Raw genomic sequence first — 6,875 nt, forward strand, 5'->3', positions numbered from 1 at the left:
TATAACAAATTATCCATGAAAAATGCTCATTAAACTTCTCAACCTGGGTATCCTCTCTTCCCAACATAAAGTTTTAGTGTCTTTAACATGCGTTAAAGTAATGCACTAGGGTTTTAAAGTTAGAATATAACAAATTATCCATGAAAATGCTCATTAAACTTCTCAACCTGGGTATCCTCTTCACAACATAAAGTTTTAGTGTCTTTAACATGCTTAAAGTAATGCACTAGGGTTTTAAAGTTAGAATATAACAAATTATCCATGAAAATGCTCATTAAACTTCTCAACCTGGGTATCCTCTGCTTCACAACATAAAGTTTTAGTGTCTTAAGTTCTACAATATTAAGTTAATTTTTTGTTTGTTATACTAATTAGTATAGCACAATATCTTGCTGATAATTCATATTTGAATAGTATATAACCTCTTAAGTTCCTACTTCAACAGAGCAACATTAAAATTCTGAATTTCTCTAGTAGGACACACAACATTTTTCTCAAGACATTTTCTCTTTTTTTGTGACAACCCTTGAAAGAGTAACAAATTAAATGTAAATTACTCACTGTAAAATTGTCATTATTTGACAAAACGTAATTTTTATAGTATTTGATTTTGTTTAGTTACAGAGCTCTATTGAATTAAAAAATCAGAGGTTACACAATCGGTCAGATTGACTGAACCAGTGTTTAGAAAGTTAATAAACCATATTACGGTTTTATTATATAACCTGTAAAATAAACAAACCAAATATAATGATAACTGTAATAAAATATGTAAAATTGAATGTCAAAGACAAACTGTTAAAATGATGATTAGTGTAAATTATTATTAAGATATGAATAATAACATAAACTATGGTGATCAGTATGAACATATAGACAAAGTAAGAATCCCAGTTTAATCATCCTTAATGAAGAAAGGTCTACCATTCAAATATGCTAATTTGTAAATAATTTTGTACCTTAGTAATTTCCTAACAAGTATAAACATATAATGAATAAATGCATTAATTCACCAGTTTTGGTATTGGTATAGTTAGTGTAAGTGAGCCCTTCTCTTCAGGCCTCACAAAGCACTACGTGACAATATTGGCACTAGTTAGTGTAAGTGAGCCTTCTCTTCAGGCCTCACAGGGGCACCACCTGACAATATTGGCACCAGTTAGTGTAAGTGAGCCCCTTCTTCAGGCCTCACAGGGCACTACCTGACAATATTGGCACTAGTTAGTGTAAGTGAGCCCTTCTCTTCAGGCCTCACAAAGCACTACCTGACAATATTGGCACTAGTTAGTGTAAGTGAGCCCTTCTCTTCAGGCCTCACAGGGCACTACCTGACAATATTGGCACAGTTAGTGTAAGTGAGTCCTTCTCTTTCTCCCACTTCAGGCCTCACAGGGGCACTACAATATTGGCACTAGTTAGTGTAAGTGAGCCCTTCTCTCCACTTCATGCCTCACAGGGCACTACAATATTAACTGCTACTGTGTAAGTGGGCTTTCTCAAAGTCCTCACATTTTCCCATATCAGCTGTTGGTTTTTCTGCTTGCTTCAAGATAATATTACCATTGTCAATTTTATTTTTCTCAAAATTTAATTTTTTTCAGCCTATGTTATTTCATAATAAACAAGCGAGAACATTCAAAATACGTTGTGGGGTGAAGAACAAGGACATTCTGAGCACCCATAGTACATGTGACTCAAGCTTCAGCTTGATTCACCTCAAAGTTAAAACAAAACTCCTGTTGTTTTTAATGAATTTTATAATCATCCAGATATTTCAATTTATTATAATTCTAACTTGTTTCAGAAGTTCAGTTGATAGGTGTAATGTTCTTGAAGAGATTAAGTATTTGTGACCTTAGCTGGCCATGGGACTTTTGTCGGTGTTGATAAAGTTATTAGTCACAGTGTAAATAAGAAACTTATCTATTAAAATTACTGTTTTGTTTTCCCCAGAAAGATAGATGTATCATGACACAAGTTAATTATAGTTTGGACTATTTCATGTTTTTATTATCATATATATTATTGTTGCATTCTCTATTTCAGCTATTCATTTGTTTCTTGGTAAAACAAGTTCTATCAAGCATGATTCTTGTATAAAAGAAGCAAAATTTAACATAAAATCAATTATTCAATACTTTACAATGATCACACTTAATGCTTATATTGATTATGGGTAACAATTTTCTTTAAACATCAACTTGAAATTTCAGCTTTATATATACAATGGAACCCTCTACTATCAAGTTTTCTAAAAACTGGATAATCTTTAACCAAGGATAGTGTTGGGGTCTTGTTAAGTATATACCTTTTCTTTGAATAACTTTTATCCTTCAAACTGCCACCTCTTTCTTTATAACTTTTTTATTCTTCAAACTATTCTACTTTTCTTTTTTATAACTTTTATTCTTCAAACTTCTACTTTTCTTTTTTATAACTTGTTCTTCAGTTGTCCACCTCTTTCTTTTTATAACATTTGTTCTTCAGACTGACCACCTCTTTCTTTTATAACATTTGTTCTTCAGACTGACCACCTCTTTTTATAACACTTGTTCTTCAAACTGACCACCTCTTTCTTTTTTATAACATTTGTTCTTCAGACTGACCACCTCTTTTTATAGCTTTTTGTTCTTCAGACGACCACCTCTTTTTATAACATTTGTTCTTCAAACTGACCACTTCTTTCTTTTTATAACATTTTGTTCTTCAGACTGACCACCTCTTTTCTTTGATAACGTTTTGTTCTTCAAACTGACTGTCTCTTTTCTTTTAATAACTTGTTCTTCAAACTGACCATCTCTTTTTTTTTTTATAACATTTTTTCTTAAGACTGACCACTTCCATGTTGGAACAAAAACCACCAATACAATCTCTTGGGTGGAAAGCAGTCTCCAGGAAAAGATTATTGAGGAATCACTTGTCTTTTCTTGTTCTGATCATTTGCCTTCTATGATTGACTGACTTCTGTTGTCTTTCATGCTCTAGTTATTGCCTTCTGTGATTGACCATCTTGTCTTCTTTAGTTTTCATTCCTTCATTTCTTTTGCACACAAACATCTTGAGAACCATTATTCTGATTGATTTCATAGCGTGAAGGGTTAAATTCAATTAAAGACATTTGTTATTTCATTACAAGTATACATGTTCATATGAATGCACATAATATAAAAATTGAGATGGTATGAAAATTCAGTTAAAAATTCTACAATATTTCCATTCAGTTTAAAGCATTATTTTAAAGTAGTTGAAAGTTTTAGTTTCAGCTTTAGCAAGCTATGATCTTCTTCAAGGTTTGAGGCAAAACCAGTGGTAATGCAATGGTAGCGTGGTGATAGATTAACAGTACAAAAATATTACTGAGCTTACAGACCTGTTCATTTGCACCATTCTGGAAACAGGCATTTTTAAGAACAGTGTGGTCCTTTAACTCTCTCATCTTCCCTTCACAGTCAACATGTTAGCTCACTCACTACATGCTTGGTCCAAAGGGACCAACCTTTTGTTATTGTGCTTTTTATAGTTTTCACACTACATCTTTTAATACAGTATATGCATATTTTTATAGTTTTTCACACTACATCTTTTTTATACAGTATATGCATATTTTTATAGTTTTCGCTACACTACATCCTTTTTTAATACAGTATATTGCATATTTTATAATTTTCAACTTACATCTTTTAATACAGTATATGCATATTTTATAGTTTTCACATTCACCATCTTTTAATACAGTATATGCATATTTTTATAGTTTTCACACTACATCTTTTAATACAGTATATGTCATATTTTCCCCATAGTTTTCACGCTTCACATCTTTTTAATACAGTATATCACATATTTTTATAGTTTTCACCACTACATCTTTTTGATACAGGTATATGCATATTTTTATAGTTTTCACACTACATCTTTTTAATACAGTATATGCATATTTTAGTTTTTCACGCCATCTCTTTTAATACAGTATATGCATGTTTTTATAGTTTTCACACTACATCTTTTAATACAGTATATGCATATTTTTATAGTTTTCACACTACATCTTTTAATACAGTATATGCATATTTTTATAGTTTTCACACTACATCTTTTAATACAGTATATGCATATTTTTCATATTACACACAAAATACCAGTTTTTCATTCAGTTTTAAGATTTTTAATGTTTTTCTCCTGTATTTTTTCTTTTAACTGTTGGCTATTTGAGTTTAAAATTGAAAATAGTGTTATAAATTAGAACATGTTTAAATTCTTGATGCAAAATATTTCTAACATTCAGGTAATTATCAAAGATTTCTTATAGATAAAAACCATATGACATATTAAAGTCAATAGTTAGGATTTATTTTATGTTTACTTTTAAATTAAGAAACTAACTAATGTTTAATAGTAAAATTTGAATTATATTCTATGACTTGTACCAAACATTTGATGACATACACTTAAACCTAAATAGTAGCAGGGTTAAATGTTGTTGTTGCGTTCCTTTAGTTTTCGATAAAGATTTACAATGTATATATACACAAGCATGTAAAATAAAAGCACAGCAATATTCAATTATAATACAGATATACTTGAGTATTTAGTTATAATACAGGTATACTTCAGTATTTGGTTATAATACAGATATACTTCAGTATTTAGTTATAATACAGATATACTTCAGTATTTAGTTATAATACAGATATACTTCAGTATTTGGTTATAATACAGATATACTTCAGTATTTAGTTATAATACAGATATTACAATCAGTATTTAGTTATAATACAGATATACTTCAGTATTTAGTTATAATACAGATATACTTCAGTATTTAGTTACAATACAGATATACTTCAGTATTTTAGTTACAATACAGGTATACTTCAGTTATTTAGTTATAATACAGGTATACTTCAGTATTTCAGTTTATAATACAGATATACTTCAGTATTTAGATTTATAACACAGGTATACTTCAGTATTTAGTTACAATACAGGTATACTTCAGTATTTAGTTACAATACAGGTATACTTCATTATTTAGTTATAATACAGGTATACTTCATTATTTGAAGTTATAATACAGATATACTTCAATTATTTAAGTTATAATACAGATATACTTTAGTATTTGGTTATAATACAGGGTATACTTCAGTATTTGGTTACAATACAGGTATACTTCAGTATTTAGTTATAATACAGATATACTTCAGTGTATTTAGTTATAATACAGGTATACTTCAGTATTTAGTTATAATACAGGTATACTTCAGTATTTAGTTATAATACAGATATACTTCAGTATTTAGTTATAATACAGATATACTTCAGTATTTAGTTATAATACAGATATACTTCAGTATTTAGTTATAATACAGGTATACTTCAGTATTTAGTTATAATACAGGTATACTTCAGTATTTAGTTATAATACAGATATACTTCAGTATTTAGTTATAATACAGGTATACCTCAGTATTTAGTTATAATACAGGTATACTTCAGTATTTAGTTATAATACAGGTATACTTCATTATTTAGTTATAATACAGGTATACTTCATTATTTAGTTATAATACAGATATACTTCAGTATTTAGTTATAATACAGATATACTTCAGTATTTAGTTATAATACAGGTATACTTCAGTATTTAGTTATAATACAGGTATACTTCAGTATTTAGTTATAATACAGATATACTTCAGTATTTGGTTATAATACAGGTATACTTCAGTATTTAGTTATAATACAGGTATACTTCAGTATTTAGTTATAATACAGATATACTTCAGTATTTAGTTACAATACAGATACACTCTCAGTATTTAGTTATAATACAGATACACTTCAGTATTTAATTATAATACAGGTATACTTCAGTATTTAGTTATAATACAGATATACTTCAGTATTTAGTTATAATACAGATATACTTCAGTATTTAGTTATAATACAGATATACTTCAGTATTTAGTTACAATACAGGTATACTTCAGTATTTAGTTATAATACAGGTATACTTCAGTATTTAGTTATAATACAGATATACTTCAGTATTTAGTTATAATACAGGATATACTTCAGTATTTAGTTATAATACAGATATACTTCAGTATTTAGTTACAATACAGGTATACTTCAGTATTTAGTTATAATACAGATATACTTCAGTATTTAGTTATAATACAGATATACTTCAGTATTTAGTTATAATACAGGTATACTTCAGTATTTAGTTACAATACAGGTATACTTCAGTATTTTGTTTAACACAGATATACTTCAGTATTTAGTTATAATACAGATATACTTCAGTATTTAGTTATAACACAGGTATACTTCAGTATTTGGTTATAATACAGGTATACTTCAGTATTTAGTTATAATACAGATATACTTCAGTATTTAGTTATAATACAGGTATGTATAGAGTAAAAAGGGAATGTAAGTGTTGTCATTGACTGAAAGCAGTCATGTTTGTAAGGTGGTCATTTTTCTGGAATAAGTCTCAAGGGTGGTCACATTGTACTGTTGTTACAGCAGCAGTCATGTTTGTTAGGTGGTCATTTTCTGGAATCAGTCTCAAGGGTGGTCACATTGTCCTGTTGTTACAGCAGCAGTCATGTTTGTAAGGTGATCATTTTCTGGAATCAATCCAAAGTGGTGGTCACATTGTCCTGTTGTTACAGCAGCAGTCATGTTTGTAAGGTGGTCATTTTCTGTAATCAATATCAAGGGTGGTCACATTGTACTGTTGTTACAGCAGCAGTCATGTTTGTAAGGTGGTCATTTTCTGGAATCAAGTCCCAAGGGTGGTCACATTGTCCTGTTGTTACAGCAGCAGTCATGTTTGTAAGGTGGTCATATTCTGGAATCAA

The 6,875-nt window shown here is 29.1% G+C and overlaps 1 long non-coding RNA gene across 1 annotated transcript in view; it reads left to right on the forward strand.

Moving 5' to 3' along the window:
• Positions 1-6,875, forward strand: part of LOC143248506 (uncharacterized) — a 167,629-nt gene that overhangs the window by 57,235 nt on the left and 103,519 nt on the right. The gene's annotated exons all lie outside the window — the stretch shown is intronic.

Source organism: Tachypleus tridentatus, chromosome 4, assembly GCF_004210375.1.
Source record: "Tachypleus tridentatus isolate NWPU-2018 chromosome 4, ASM421037v1, whole genome shotgun sequence".
Lineage (NCBI taxonomy): Eukaryota > Metazoa > Arthropoda > Merostomata > Xiphosura > Limulidae > Tachypleus > Tachypleus tridentatus.